The 16,824-nt window shown below is 37.3% G+C and overlaps 1 long non-coding RNA gene across 7 annotated transcripts in view; it reads right to left on the bottom strand.

Annotated features, from left to right (window-relative positions):
• The window catches only part of LOC117197140 (uncharacterized), a 169,328-nt gene extending 152,546 nt beyond the window's left edge, over positions 1 to 16,782 (bottom strand). For 3 of the 7 annotated variants that reach the window (XR_007470332.1, XR_007470334.1, XR_007470335.1), the window contains exons 1-3: positions 16,028 to 16,782; positions 14,165 to 14,232; positions 11,773 to 11,933 (exon numbers count right to left, since the gene is read on the bottom strand). This is a non-coding gene — a long non-coding RNA (uncharacterized LOC117197140). The remainder of the gene's footprint in view (positions 1 to 11,772; positions 11,934 to 14,164; positions 14,233 to 16,027) is intronic. The other 4 variants (XR_007470329.1, XR_007470330.1, XR_007470331.1 and 1 more) reach the window with 2 other exon arrangements.
• Positions 16,783 to 16,824: the final 42 nt, after the last annotated feature.

The following is a 16,824-nucleotide window of genomic DNA, read 5'->3' as shown; positions in this document are numbered from 1 at the left end:
AATTTTTAAATTCTTATTTTTTTATTTATCCATTCAAGTATTGAATATTCACTGATACAAGCAAACACTATTTTAGGTGTTTGGGATACAAGGGTGGATAAGATACAGTCCATGTCCTAAAAATACTACAAAAGGGAAAGACAAGTAAACATCACAATCCAGTGTCATCAACAGTACAGAATTATGGTTTCCTTCATCACTCCCTCCTATATCTTTAAACAACACCTTGCCTCCTTATCTATTCCCAACCTTACTAAGGAGAAATAATAAAGTTTTTCTCATTTTTGAGGCATTTGTGCCAAAAATAATTGGGGGATCAACCTCATAAACTGCTTCTGTACATTTTCCTCTGTAAAAATGCCTTACCAGATTGACCACTGTTGTGAAATTCATGTGCAAATCGCATTCAAAACATGGGAAAGACAGTCACACATTGGTTTATTCAACCACACCTATGCGTTCTCAGAAAAACTAAATTCAGTCAAGGCCAGCTCTTTAAGGAAGTGTGAAGAGCTGAGAATCAAAGCACCACCCTGCTCTCATTCACCTTCCACAACTTATTTTCTCACCATTAGCATCATTCTTTAGAATAAAGCTTTACCTGCAAAGGACCACTGTTAGGATAAAAATATATTATCAGCGAGGAGTAGCATGTCAACCCACTGGCACACATAAAAACCCTCTAGTACATTGGCAATAGTACATATTTGCACAGATTTCATCAGCCGAGCTCAGATATAGCGTAGAAAAAGTACATTTTTGACAGAGATGATGGGGTTGAAGGAGGCAATCTTAGTCACTAGAGTGCGAAATACTAAAAGCACACCTCATCTATTTCACAAATTTGCCTACATCCAGTCTTTAAGTGGTTAATATCTAAATACTCTCAGAAAGTCCAGCAAGAAACCATCAATCCCAGGGAGGCAGGATTAATCTCACATCGAATGTATAGCCTAGAAGGGTAGCACTCACTAAATATGTACCCATGACTAACCTGACACCCAGACACCAGCTCCCTCTTTTTAGGGAGCCACATGACAGACTGACCATTCATCAATGTTTGACCTTCTTACAGACCCACGGTAAAGCAACTTCACAGCTAGAGGCTTGGAGACCACTTTTGCTCCCGTGGTCTCCCAGAGCTATTTTTGTTAGTAGATAGCTGTCTAATTGTTGTTCTTTGTGGGATCAGAGGCTGGAGTCTCCTACTCTGCCATCATTGATGTCACTCCTCTGAATCTGTAGTGATTTATAAATAAATGACTGAATAAATAAATGGGGGAGAAGTTAAAATTTTCCTTACACAGATTCCAGATAATATATGGAGATACTCCTGCCTCATGTTTGCAATTTAATCCTCCTCCCCTTGAGTGTTGGCAATACTTAGCAACTCACTTCCAAAGAATAATGTATTGATGGGGAAAACAGTAATTTTACAGTGGAGAAACCTGGCAAACACAACCTCACCCATGAACAGGGTTAAGTGTGTGAACAACCAGTGATAAGTCTTGTTGATATCATGCACCCCCAACACGATGCAATGAGAAAGGCACCTAATCACTAAAGTATATTTCACCAAAACCCATAACCTCAGTCTAAACATGAAAAATAATCAGATAACTCCAAATTGAGACCTGTAAATATCTGACCAGTACCTTCAAATTCATCAAGGTCATAAAAAGTAAGAAAATACTGAGGAACTATTACAGACCAGAGAAGACTAAGAAAATTTGAAAACTAAATGCACGGTGGTATCCTGGGTTACATCCTGGAACAGGAAAAAGAAAATTAATGGAAAACTGGTGAAATTCAAGAAAACCTGGAGTTATTTAATAATAATGTAGCAGTGTTTATTTCTTGGCTTTGACAAATGTACCGTGATTATATAAGATGTTGACATTAGGGACTTCCCTGGTGGCACAGTGGTTAAGAATCCGCCTGCCAGCGCAGGGGACACGGGTTCGAGCCCTGGTCCGGGATGATCCCACATGCCGCGGAGCAGCTAAGCCCATGTGCCACAACTACTGAGCCTGTGCTCTAGAGCCCGTGAGCCACAACTACTGAGCCCACGTGCCACAACTACTGAAGGCTACACGCCTAGAGCCTGTGCTCTTCAACAAGAGAAGCCACTGCAATGAGAAGCCCACGCACTGCAACAAAGAGTAGGCCCCTCTCACTGCAACTAGAGGAAGCCCATGCACAGCAACTAAGACCCACCGCATCCAAAAAATTAAATAAATTTTAAAAAATAAATAAGATGTTGACATTAGGGGGAGTGGGGTGAAGGGTATAAAGGAATGCCTTGTACTATCTTTGAACTTTGAAGAGTCTCAGCAGAGAAGTAGAAACTATAAAAAAGAACAAAGTGAATATTCTAAAACAGAAAATAAATCCATAATTTTTAATTTAAAAAAATTTTTAAAGAATGTGACTAACAGCAAATTGGAAAGAACAGAAGAAGAAGTCAGTGAATGTGAAGATATATTGCTGGGAATTATCTAATATGAAGAAGAGAAGAAAAAGTGAACAGAGCTTCAGTGATCTGTAGGACAATATCAAGTAGTATAATATAAGTGCTACATTTATGAAGTCCCAGAAATACAGGAGAAATACAATACAGCAGCAAAAGAATTTGAAGAATTAATGGTCAAATAATTCCCAAATTTAGTGTAAAACTTGCAGCTATGAGAAAATGAACCCCAATCAGGATAAATATAAGGAATATCACACCTAAAGAACATCATGGCAAAACTGCTGAAAACCAAAGATAAAGAGAAAATACTGCAAGCAGCCAGAGAAAAATAACACATTAACAGAGGGGAACAATGACATGAATGATAGCTGAATTCTCATCAGAAACCTAAAAGGAGAAAGACAATGGAATGCCATTTTTAGAAAGGTAAAAGAATAACACTGTTGGTGCAGCCACCATAGGAAACAGTATGGAGGTCCCTCAAAGAATTAAAAATACAACTACCGGGCTTCCCTGGTGGCTCAGTGGTTAAGAGTCTGCCTGTTAATGCAGGGGACACGGGATCGAGCCCTGGTCCGGGAAGATCCCACATGCCACAGAACAACTAAGCTCGGGTGTCACAACTACTGAGCCTGTGCTCTAGAACCCAGGAGCTGCAACTACTGAAGCCTGTGCACCTAGAGCCCATGCTCCACAACAACAGAAGCCACCGCAATGAGAAGCCCGTGCACCACAACAAAGAGTAGCCCCCGCTCACTGCAACTAGAGAAAGCCCATGCACGGCAACAAAGACCCAACGCAGCCAAAAATTAATTAGTTAATTAATTTTTAAAAATAGAGAAGACTTTAAAATAAATGAATAAATAAATAAAAATATAACTACCATACTATCCAGCAATTCCACTTCTGGGCATGTATCTGAAGGAAATAAAGTCACAATCTCAAAGAGGTATCTGTGCCTCCATGTTTACTGCAGCATTATTTACAATAGCCAAGACATGGAAATAGCCTAAGTGTCCATTGATTAATGAATGGATACAGTAAATGTGAGACAGATAAATATATATATATATTTCAGCCATAAAAGAGAAGCAAATTCTGCCATTTGTGACAACACTGGTAGACCCTGAACTCATAGAAACAGAAAGTAGAACGGTGGTTGCCGGGGACCAGGGCACGGAGGAAATGGAAAGATGCTGGTCAAAGGGTACAAACTTCCAGTTATAAGATGAATAAATTCTAGAGATTTAATGTACAGCATAGCGGCTATACCTAACAATACTGTATTGTATACTTGAAATTTGCTGAGAGTAAATCTTAAATGTTATCACTACAAAAAAAAGGTAAGTATGTGAGCTGATGGCTGTGGTAACTAACCTTACTGTAGTAATCATTTCACAATATATACATGTATCAAATAATCAGGTTGTACACCTTAAATTTACACAATGTTATACGCCAACTGTATCTCAATAAAGCTGGAGTAGGGGTCAGGAGGAGAATACTCCTCCCAGTCCAGAATTCTATATCCAGTAAAAACATCCAGCAAAATGAAGAGGAAAAAAACCATTTTCATAGTAAAGAAAACAGATAATTTGTCATGAGCAGTCCGGCACTACTAGAAATACTAAAGAAACTTCTTCATACTGAAAATGTCACAAGATGAAAATTTAAATCTACAAGACTGAAGACAAGAAGAATGGTAAATATTTACATACATATAAAAGATGGCGGTTTGTTTCCTCCCCTTAATTTCTTTAAAAGAAAGAAAAAAAAAGCAAAATAGATAAGATAAATTATACACAAATAGCAAAGGGAAAGACCTAAAGCCAACCATATCAATAATTGAATTCATCATAAATAGACTAAACAGAGAATTCCCTGGCAGTCCAGTGGTTAGAACTCAGCGCTCTCACTGCCGGGGCGCCAGGTTCGATCCCTGGTCGGGGAACAAGGATCCTGCAAGCCGCAGGGCCCAGCCAAAAAATAATAATAATAAAAGTAAATAAATAAAGTGCATAGTGGGACTTCCCTGGTGGTCCAATGGTTAAGACTCCACGCTCCCAATGCAGGGGGCCCACGTTCAATCCCTAGTCAGGGAACTAGATCCCGTGTGCCACAACTAAAGATCCGCATGCCGCAACTAAAAGATTCTGCATGCCACAACTAAAAGATTCCACATGCTGCAACAAAGATCCCACATGCTGCAACAAAGATCCTGCAGGCAGCAACGAAGATCCCACGTGCCACAACTAAGACCCAGTGCAACCAAATAAATAAGTAAATAAATAAATATTAAAACAAACAAAGTGCATAGTGAACTACTCTTTTAAATAAATGAATAAATAGACTAAATGCATCAAATAAATGACAATGAGACTGTAACACTAAATGAAATAGCAAGAACCAACTATATGTTCTATATAACACACACAGTTTAAATATAATGACACAAAGAGGTTTAAGGAATATATTGGAAAAGATATACCATGCAACAGTAAACAAGAAACCTGGAGTGATATATTAGTTTCTTATTGTTGCTGTAATAAATTACCACAAATACTGCAGCTTAAAATGATGTATATTTATTCTCTCACAGTTCTGTGTGTCAGAAGTGTAAAATGAATCCATTTCCTTGATTTTTCCTGCTTCTAGAGGCTGCCCAAATTCCTTAGCTTATGGCCCTTTTCTCCATCTTCAAAGGGCATTACCCCAATCTCTGTTTCCACTGCCTCATCTCCTTTTTCTGATTTTAACACTACTACCTCCCTCTTATAAGTATCACTGTGATTACACTGGACCCATCTGGATAATCCAACATAATCTCTCTTGCAAGATTATTAATTTAATATCTACAAAGTTTCTTTTGCCATATAGGGTAACATATTCACAGATTGTAGGGATTAAGACGTGGACATCTTTTGGGGGATGGGAGAGGGGGACATTATTCAGCCTACCACAATTGGTTATATTACAAGACAAAACTGACAAGTATGAAGAAGTACATTTCATAATTATATGAATCACAGCATTAAGCATACACAACTATAAATGAGCATGCATGCACCTAATAATACTGAATAAAACTTCCAAACATAGGAAGCAAAACTGACTGAATTAAAGGGAGAAATAAACAAATCCATAATCACATTTGTAGATATAAACATCCCTTTCTCAGTAACTGATAAAATAATTAGACAAAAAAAATCAGTTAAAAATATAAAAGATCTAAACAATACTATCAACCACCTTGACCTAATTGAAATTTACCCAACAAAATAATATCAAATAACTACAAAATACCCATGACTTTCAAGGGTAAATGAAATGTTCATCAAGTAAATTATATATTGAGTAATAATGTTTTGATAAATTTCAATATATTGAAATACTACAGATATGTTCTATGACCACAGTGGAATCAATTACAAAAAGTCTAGAAAATTCTTAAATATTTAGAAATTAAAACATCCCTAAGTATTCGGAAATTATAATCCTCAGGGATGTACATATCAAAGCTACAATGATATATCACCTCACATGTGTTAGAATGGCTAATATCAAAAAGACAAGAAATGAGAAGCGTTGGAGAGAATGTGGAGAAAAGGAACTCTTGTGCACTGTCAGTGGGAACAAAAATTGGAGCAACCACTATGGAAAACAGTATGGAGGCACCTCAAAAATTAAAAATTGAACTACCATGTGATCCGGCAATTCCACTTCTAGATATTTATCCGAAAAAGACAAAATCACTATCTTGAAAAAAATATCTATACCCCCCTGTTTATTGCAGCTTTATTCATAATAGCCAACACATGGAAACAACCTAAGTGTCCACTGATATATGAATGGATAAAGAAAATGTGATTTTATATATATAATGGAATATCATTCAGCCATTAAAAAAGGAAAACTGCCATTTGTGACAACATGGATGAAACTTGAGAGCATTATGCTAAGTAAAACAAGTCAGACAAAGAAAGACAAATACTGTATGATCTCACTTACATGTGGTATCTAAAGAAAATAGAAACCCGAACTCATAGGTATAGAGAACAGGTTGGTGATTGCCAGAGGTGGGGAGTAGAGATGGGGGAAATGAGTGAAGGTAGTCAAAAGGTACAGTCTACCAGTTACAAGGAAGTCCTGCAGATGTAATATACAGCATGGTGACTATAGTTAACAATATTGTATTATATACTTACAAGTTGTTAAGAGAGTAAATTGTAAAAGTTCTCATTACAAGAAAAAAAATTGTAACTGTGTGGTAATGAATGTTAGCCATTTCAAATTGTATATATGTATCAAATCATATACTGTGCACCCAAACCTAATACAATTGTTATATGTCAATTATATCTCAAAAAATAAATATAAAAAATTAAAATGTTAGAGAGAAGTGTTAAAAATCCACTATTTTTAACCTGAGACTTTTCCATTGATATAATAATAAAAATAATTTAAAAGGGGGAAAAAACCAAAGAAAATTAAGTTCTCTTAGAAGAATTAAGATGACTTTTTGTACATCTAAAAAAAATACACACATTTCTAAATAATACATGGGTAAAAATTAGAAAATATATCAAACTAAATTATTATAAAAACACAATAGAAAAATTTGTAGAACACAGCTAAAACAGAGGCTTGGAGGGAATGTTATAGCTTTAAATGAATACAAAAGTAGAAAGATTTTAAATAAACAATCAAGTTTAAGAAGATAGAAAAAGAAGAGCAAATTAAAACCAAAGTAAGCAGATCAGAATTTTAAAATCTGAAATCAATAAAATTTTTAAAAACCAAGCAATAGAAAAATTAACAAAGCCAAAATTTGGTTCTTTGATAAGATTACTGATTGATAAACTTTTAACAAGACTGATCAAGAAACAGAGAGGGCTCAAATTATGAATATCAAGACTAAAGAGAGTATAACTCTATAGATTTTAAAGACATTAAAAGGATAATAAAGGAATATTATATCTATATACCAATAAATTTAACAATGTAGATAAAATGGAAAAATTCCTTGGAAAACACAATTTACCAAACTGACACAAGAAGAAATTTTTGAATAACTCTCTTTTCACTCAAAAAATTGAATTTGTTAGTACACACCTTCCCATTAAGAAAGCTTCTGGGGCTTCCCTGGTGGCGCAGTGGTTGAGAGCCCGCCTGCCGATGCTGGGGACACGGGTTCGTGCCCCGGTCCAGGAAGATCCCACATGCCGCGGAGCAGCTGGGACCGTGGGCCATGGGCCTGCGCGTCTGGAGCCTGTGCTCCGCAATGGGAGAGGCCACAGCAGAGAGAGGCCCGCGTACCGCAAAAAAAAAAAAAGCTTCTGTTTACCAAGGGGGAAGGGGGGGTATAAATTGGGATATTGAGATTGACATATACACACTACTATATATAAAATAGATAACTAAAAAGAACCTACTGTATAGCACAGGGAACTCTATTCAATACTCTGTAATGACCTATATGGGAACAGAATCTAAAAAAAAGAGTGGATATATGTATAACTGACCCACTCTGCTGTACAACAAAAACTAACAGTGTAAATCAACTCTACTCCAATAAAAAAAATTAATTAAAAAATAATATAAAAATTTAATTTTAAAAAAAGAAAGCTTCTGTTTTGTAGTCACTTTGCTGTACAGCAGAGACTGGCACAACATTGTATATCAACTATACTTCAATTTAAAAGAAAAGAAAGAAAAAGAAAGCTTCATGTTCAGATGACTTCAAATAGCATATTACATCAAACTTTAAGGAATAAATAACACAATCCCTTCAGAAAACAGAAAATGAAAGTACACCCTCCAACTTATTTTAGGAGGCCATGATGACCCTGAGAAAAAATTACAAGTATGTAAATTACAGACCCCAACCCTCATAAATATAGACATCAAAATCTTTAAAAAAAAAAAAAAAACTATCAGCAAATCAAATCCAGAAGAACATAAAAGAGGTAATTCATCATGACAAAGTGTGGTTTATTCCAAGAACAAAGCAAGAATGTCTATTTTTACCATTTCTATTCAACACTGTACAGAAAGAACTAGACAAGAATAATAAATAAAAGATCAAAAGATAGTAGAATTTACCAGTGAAGCCATCTGGGCCTAAAGTTTTCTTTATGGGAAGCTTTTAACTATAAATTCAATTTCTTTAATGGATAGTGAGATATTCAAGTTATATATTTTTTCTTGAGCTAACCTCAGTAGTTTGTGTCTTTCAATAAATCTGTTCTTTTCATCTAAGTCAGGGGTGAGCAAACACTTTCTGTAAAAGGCCACACAGTAAATATCTCAGGCTTTCCCGGCAATATGGTCTTCTCACAACTACTCAACTCAGCCATTATAGTACAAAAGCAGACACAGATAAATATAAACAAGTATGTGTGTCTGTGTTCCAGTAAAACTTTATTCACAAAAGAGGTGGCAAGTGAATTAATGTTAATTAGTCAAGTTAGTTGATGGTGTTGTTCAAGTCCCCTATATCACTGCAGATTTTCTGACTATGTTAATTATGAGAAGAGGATATTGAAATCTCCAACTATACTTGTCAATTTGTCTTTTTCTCTCAAATTCTCTCAGATTTTGCTTCATGTATTTTAAAGCTGTTATTAGCTACAAACACGTGTCCTCTTGATGATCTAATTCTTTTATCTTTATGAAATGTCCCTCTTTATCCATGGTAATATTCCTTACTCTAAAATCTACTTTGTCTAGTTAATATAGGCATTCTAGCTGTTTTTGGATTAGTGTTTGCATGGTATAATTATTTCCATCCTTTTATTTTTTGTTTGTTTATTTTCCCAGAGAGCATATACTTGGGTCTTACTTTTTTCTTTTATCTAATCTGATAATCTCTGCCTTTTAATTGGAGTATTTAGGCCATTTTAGATCATGTGATTATCATTATAGGTAGCCTTATATCTACTATCTTGCTATTTGTGTTTGATTTATTCTTTGTTCATTTTTTCCCTATTTTCCTGATCTTTTTTATAAAATTGAATGTCTTTTATGATTCCATTTTATCTCCCTTATTGGCATATCAGTTATACCTTTCTCTTTCCTTGTTTCCTCTTTTCCTTCTTCCTTCATTCCTTCTTTCCTTTTTTAATTTTTTTGGCTGCTCCACGTGGCTTTGCGGTATCTCAGTTCCCCGACCAGGGACTGAACTTGGGCCATGGCAGTGAAAGCCCAGAATCCTAATCACTAGGTCACCAGGGAACTCCCTTTTCTTTTTTTTCTTTTTTCTTTTTCTTTTTTAGGATGCTCTAGAGTCTCCATTATATCTTTAATCACATTCTTCCTCCAAATAATATTATACCACTTCATGTATATCAAATGCACCTTACAATAGTATACTTTCTCTCCCTCTCCCTGGCCATTGTCAAACATTTTACTTCTACCTATGTTATAAATTCCACAATAGATTGTTAATATTTTTCTTTTAATCAGGCATTAATCTTTTAAAGGTATCTTTTAAAATTAGAACAAAAGTGTTTTATAGTTATACTCATATTTATCATTGCTAAACTTCTTCATTTCCTTACATAATTCTAAATTCCCATGTGGTATAATTTTCCTTCTGGAAGAAGAACTTCCTTTAATATGTATTTTAGTGGTCTGTTTGCAATGAATTCCTCATCTTTTGTTCATCTGAAAAAAATTTTAATTTGCCTTCATTTTTATTTTTATTTATTTTTATTTTTCGCTGTGTTGGGTCTTCATTGCTGCACGTGGGCTTTCTCTAGTTGCAGTGAGCAGGGGCTACTCTTCATTGCAGTGCATGGGCTTCTCACTATGGTGGCTTCTCTTGTTACAGAGCATTGGCTCTAGGCATGCAGGCTTCAGTAGTTGTGGCACACGGGCTCAGTAGTTGTGGCTCATGGGCTCTAGAGCACAGGCTCAGTAGTTGTGGAGCACAGGCCTAGTTGCTCCGCGGCATGTGGGATCTTCCCGGACCAAGGCTTGAACCTGTGTCCCCTGCATTGGCAGGCAGATTCTTAACCACTGTGCCATCAGCGAAGCCCCTGCCTTCATTTTTTTTAAGGTATTTTTGTATGTTGACAGGGTTCTCCTCCCCCACAAAAGTACTTACAGGTGTCTAATTTTGTCTGACTTGCATAGTTTCTGATGTGAACTATGCCACTGTGTTTTTTCCCCTCTGGCTGCTTTTAGGATGTTCTATTTATCACTGCTTTTCAACAGCTTGATAATAATGTGTCTTCATGTTTCTTCTGCTTGATATTCATTGAATATCTCTGATTTGTAAATTTATAGTTTTCATCAAATTCTGAAAAATTTCGGCCAATATATTTTCTGTCCTCTTTCTGAAGCTTTAATTTTAAATATATTTGATTGCTTGATATTGTACCATAAGTAACTGAAGTTCTGGGTTTTTTGGGGTTTTTTTGGAGGGGGAGGGTCTTTTTTCCTCATGTGTTTATTTTGGATATTTTCTAATGATATGTCTTCAAGTTAATTAACTTTCCTGGGACTTCCCTGGTGGTCCAGTGGTTAAGAATCTGCCTTCCAATGCAGGGGACACGGGTTCAATCCCTCATCGGGGAACTAAGACCCCACATGTCACGGGGCAACTAAGCCCATGTGCCAAAACTTGAGAGCCCGCACGCTGCAACTACAGAGTCCACACACTCTGGAGCCCACTCGCCACAACTAGAGAGAAGCCCGTGTGCCGCAACGAAAGATTCCGTAAGACCCAGAGAAGACCCTGCATGCCGCAACTAAGACCCGATGCAGCAAAAATAAATAAATAATTTTTTTAAAAAATTTAACCTTTCCTTCTGTAGTTTCTAGTCTACTGTTGATTCCATTCAGTATATTTTCATTGCATCATTTCAGATATTGTATTTCTCATCCGTGGAAGCATAATTTGGTTTATTTTTAAAATATCTTGCCTTTTTCTCTTTATAATGTTCAATGTTCGTCTTATCTACTGAACATATGAAGTGTATTTATAATAGCTATTCTAACATCCTTTCTGCAAATTCTTTCATCTTTGTCATTTCTGGTTCAGTTTCTAATGACTGATTTTTCTCCTGGTTATGGGTTATATTTGCCTCCTTTGCATGCCTGATAATCTTTTGCTGGATTCCAGACATTGTGAATTTTATGCTGTTGGTGACAAATTGTCTTGAGCTCTTTTCAAAATTGTTGGCTTTTGTTATTGGACACAGTTACTTGGTACCAGTTTGATCCTTTTGAGGCTTGCTTTTTGACAAGAATTAGTAAGCAGAGGCAACTGTAAGCAGGGATAAGCAGGGGCTCACCTTATTTTCCTTCTCTCAGGAATCACTGTCCTGTACTGCCTGTTGTCCAGTATCTGAAAACTGCTGTTTCATATATTTTCGTTTTCCAGTTGTTTCAGATGAGAAAATAAATTCAGTCCCAGCTACACCATGATGGCCAGAAGTTTAAAAGAAAGAAGCAACTGCCAAAATAAGTAAATTTAGCAGGGTTACAGGATATAGGTCAAAATACAAAACTCAACTGTATTTTTACACACTACTAGCAAACATTTGTAAAAAAAACTTTCACAATATTTTCAGTTATAAAAGCATCAAAATGTGAGTACTTGGGAATAAATGTAACAAATGACATGTAAGACCTCTACGCTGAAAACAATAAAACATAGCTGAAAGAAATTAGATAAGACCTAAATAAATAGAGTGTATCCTATCCATGGACTGTAAATTTCAACATTGTTAAAATGTCAATTTTCCTCAAATTTACCTTTAGATTCACATTAATCCCAATTATAATTCCAGCAAGATTTTTTAAACAGAAATTGACAGGTTGATTCTAAACATATTTATGGAAATGCCAAAACAATCTTGAAAAAACAGGAAGATTTACACTAACTTACTTCAAGACTTATAAAGCTAGAAGAATCAAGACAGTGTGTTGTTGGCATAATAATAAACAAAGAGATCAATGGAACAAATTAAGTCCAGAAACAGAATCACATGTATATAGTCGACTGATTTTCAACAAAGTTCCAAAGCAACTTAAGGGAGAAAGAAAAGTGAACAAACATTACTGGAAGACCTATACATCCATGTGGGAAAAAAACTGACCTCGACCCTACCTCAACAATACAAAAAAATTAATTCAAAATTGATCACAGGGACTTCCCTAGTGGCGCAGAGGTTAAGACTCTGTGCTCCCAATGCAGGGGGCCCAGGTTTGATCCCTGGTCAGGGAACTAGATCCCACATGCATGCTGCAACTAACAGTTCGCATGCCACAACTAAGGAGCCCACGAGCCACAACTAAGGAGCCCAGCTGCTACGACTAAGACCCAGCGCAACCAAATAAATAAACATAATAAATATTTTTAAAAAACTTTAAAAAACTGATTACAGATCCAAACATAAAAGCTAAAACTATAAAGCTTCTTGGAAGAAAACATAGATACAACCTAAATACCCATCAAGAGAATAGATCAACAAGTTGTGAAATATTCATACAATACAGTACTATCTAGCCAAAAAAAGAGAAAAACCCTGCTACTGATATATGTAACAACAGAACCTCACAGACATTTTATTGAGTGAAAGAAACCAAACATAGTATATGATTCATTTTTTTTATGATTCAATTTTATGTGAAATTCTGGAAAAGACAAAATTAATCTATGGTAAAAATTTCAGAGCAATAGTTGCCTCTAGGCCTAGGAGAATGACTGGAAAAGGGCATGAGGAAATTTTCTTGGGTGATGAAAATCTGCTAAGTCTTGATTAGAGGGGGGTTCCAGTTATGATGCATTTATCAAGATTCACTGAATTCTATACTTAAAAGTTGTGGGACTTCCCTGGTGGTGCAGTGGCCAAGAATCTGCCTGCCAATGCAGGGGACACGGGTTCGAGCCCTGGTCCAGGAAGATCCCACATGCCACAGAGCAACTAAGCCTGTGCACCACAACTACTGAGCCTGTACTCTAGAGCCCACGAGCCACAAATACTGAGCCCATGTGCCACAACTACTGAGGCCTGTGTGCCTGGAGCCCGTGCTCCACAACAAGAGAAGCCACAGCAATAAGAAACTCGCGCACCGCAGGGAAGAGTAGCCCCCATTCGCCACAACTAGAGAAGGCCTGCGTGCAGCAACGAAGACCCAACACAGTCATAAATAAATAAATAATTTTTAAAAAGCGTTGTGAATTTCATGATTTATACATTTTACCTCAATAACAAAAAAAAAAAAACTTTAAACAAACATTGAACTCTAATTAGTAGGCTTGGTTTACCAGTTATAAAGTTACTTCCTGTGTTTTCTCATGTGTGAACAAACATATAAATATGTTGAATATAATGGGAGCTGATTTCCCACTCTTGGAAAGATATATAGATTTCCTAACTGTCTGCAGAGAGGGACCAAAGCAAGGACACACAAGTAGCAATAAACACACACTGTAATCAGATCTTGGTTTCTCAATACCCTTCTCCGCTAAAAGGAACCAGGCCGCCTTCGAGATATGATTGATTCTAGGGTAAGAAAAGTTCAAGATCCACATGGAACATCTATGTGCCCAAAAGTAAAGGACTGCTCAAAAAATGATGGGGACAAGTCCAAAGGACAAAGAAGCCACCATAAAGAGGCTCCCACTGACAGTTCAACAGTGACCCAGTGACCCACAGCCTCCAGCAATTTTCCTCTCACCTCATCAGTGGGCTGCATGTTCCTGTGGCAGGAACCACATCCTTTCTTCAGAGGTCTGAACCTCTCCCCTGTGGGTGGAAAAGTAGCACTTCGTTTAAGTTTCTAAGTTGCCTCCTTGTTAACCCATCTTCAGCCCTCAAGGTAGTAGCTGCATTTTGTAGTTCCTACTTCTGTAAGATTTGTGTGTAACTTACAGTCCTCTCTTACCCCTTTTAGTAATTATTTTTTACTAAAAAATGACTCTTTATACTAAATTTTTCCTTAAAATGACTCATGTGGTATCTGTCTTCTGATTGGATGCTGAGTGATACAGGATCATTATTTCCCTCTTAGTCCTATCAAGAAATACATACCTAAATCAGGAGGCAACATCAGACCAAACCAAAATGAGAGACATTCTACAAAATAAGTGACCTGTACTTTTCCAAATTTCAAGGTCAAATAAGATAAAGAAAAATGACAACTAATTGCAGTGTGTGACTCTGGCTTTGCTTCTGTGGTTGGGAAAGGGTAAAAAAGTGCTATAGTTCCTAATTTTGATAATTATACTGTGGTAATGTAAGAATGTCTTTATTATTAGGAAATACACAATGATGTACTTAGTGGTAATGGGGAACTTACCCTCAGATTGTTCAAAATAAAAGTGTGTGTGTGTGTGTGTGTGTGTGTGTGTGTGTGTGTGTGTGTGTGTGTGTGTGTGTGTGTGTAGGGAGGATATGGGGGGGAGAGACCAATAAAGCAAATGGGGCAACATGTAAATACTTGGCAAATCTAGGTAGAGTGTATACAAGAGTTCTTTGTACTCTTCTTGCATTTTTCTAAAATGTTTAATTTACTGATATATTAAAATTGAAAATTACCAAAAACAAAAATATATTTAGCCCTTGAAATATGTTAAATATGATCATTTTTTAAAGGAGGGCATCAATAAAAGTTCAAAATTGAAATCTGGTTCAAGATGGCAAATAGAATACATGCATAATGGGTCTGAGAAACTACCAAACAAATATCAAAAGATTGCTAAGCAGATCAGAAAACGTGAGCAGGTAGAGTGTATTTGACAGTGAAACCACAGCAAAACCTGTAACAAAAAACACAGGACAAAGCTCTTGAGAGGTTAAAAAAGGCATTCCCAACAGAGCTCCCACCTGAAAGTCGACAAAAGAGCAGGTCTGGGACAATTTTCAAAGCCATGAATTTAAGCAAGCATCAGAATACCTAGCGCTTTCACGCACCCTTCCCTTTTCTGCACGTACTAAAGAGGAGGCAGCCTCAACATTTGATTTTAGGAACCTCCTAGAAGCGCTTTCTTAATATTTTTATTGGAGTATAGTTGATTTACAATGTGTTAGCTTCTGCTGTACAGCAAACTGAGTCAGTTATAGACACACGTATATCCGCTCTTTTTTTAGATTCTTTTCCCATATAGGTCATTACAGAGTATTGAATAGAGTTCCCCGTGCCATTCAGCAGATTCTTATTAGTTATCTAATCTATATATAGTAGTGTGTATGTGTCAATAGACAAATTACTTTTATTATTAGAAAGCAACTCATCTTTCAATTTTCGTATTTTTTACTTAAGACACATCCAAACCCAACCCAGATATACCACCTAGCCTGAATTTAATGTACCAGTTAATAAACAAATACAGTTTCCTATAGTCAGTATAACGCAGTGTCGACAGCATGAACTCTGGACTGTATACACAACCTATATAACTAACTTATCCCTAAATGATGGAGCCGGAATACTGACTCCATAACTTAGTAGCTGTGGGGCCCAGGGTAAGTTAAAAAAAAAAAAAGTCACTTAGCCTCTGTCGCCTTTAATTTACTCATCTGTAAAATGGGGATAAGATACTTCCTCAGTAAGCTGGTTGTGAAGGTGAAGTGAACTGATACTCGTTTAAAACACGTACAACAGTGCCGGGTTTCTCACAGTGTCAGCTTCTATTATTATTCGATTCAAAACGCTGTTCTAGCTCTGGTGAACACAAAGAGGAATCAAAATCCAGTCGCCATCCGAGAAGACGTTGGGAGGCACACGCAAATGCAACGAGGAATCAAAGCAGAAAGAAACCAGACTAAAGCCAGGTGCGAGCAGCCAGCGGGCACTGGGAGGACGGAACGGTTCCAGCTGAAAAGGTTGAGTCCAGGAGTCACAGGAGCCTCTGAACCGAGTTCTATGAACGGGTAGGACTTCCACACACGGCTAAGACGCCACACGTGAGAGACACCGCAAAGGATCTTAGCAAAGGCGCAAAGACCAAAAATTGACTTGTCTCGGTCAGCAGAAGTGGCTGCAGAGTGTTTATCACACAAAATGCCGGAGGGATGATAAGGCTAACTGTAATAGTAACCCCTGCCGCACCTCACGGTGCTAAACCGGAGACAGGACGTAAAGAACAAAAGTGACGGTAAGAAAGCCAGGAGGACCACGACCCAGTCGCTCTCCACTATCCTCCAGGGACAACGCGACTCGGGGCCAGCACACAGCGAACCAGCGTCCCCCTCAGGCGGCAGACGTTCTGAAGCAGCAACCAGCAGGAGAACTACAGCTCCCGCCGCGGCCTAGGGATCTGGCCCCGCCCCGCATTTCCACTTCCGCCGCCCTCCGGTCCGACCTACCAGGGAGCGAGCCTGGCGCCTGACCGCGCG

This window comes from Orcinus orca, chromosome 11 (assembly GCF_937001465.1).
Source record: "Orcinus orca chromosome 11, mOrcOrc1.1, whole genome shotgun sequence".
Lineage (NCBI taxonomy): Eukaryota > Metazoa > Chordata > Mammalia > Artiodactyla > Delphinidae > Orcinus > Orcinus orca.
This window is presented reverse-complemented; position numbering and strand designations above follow the sequence as displayed.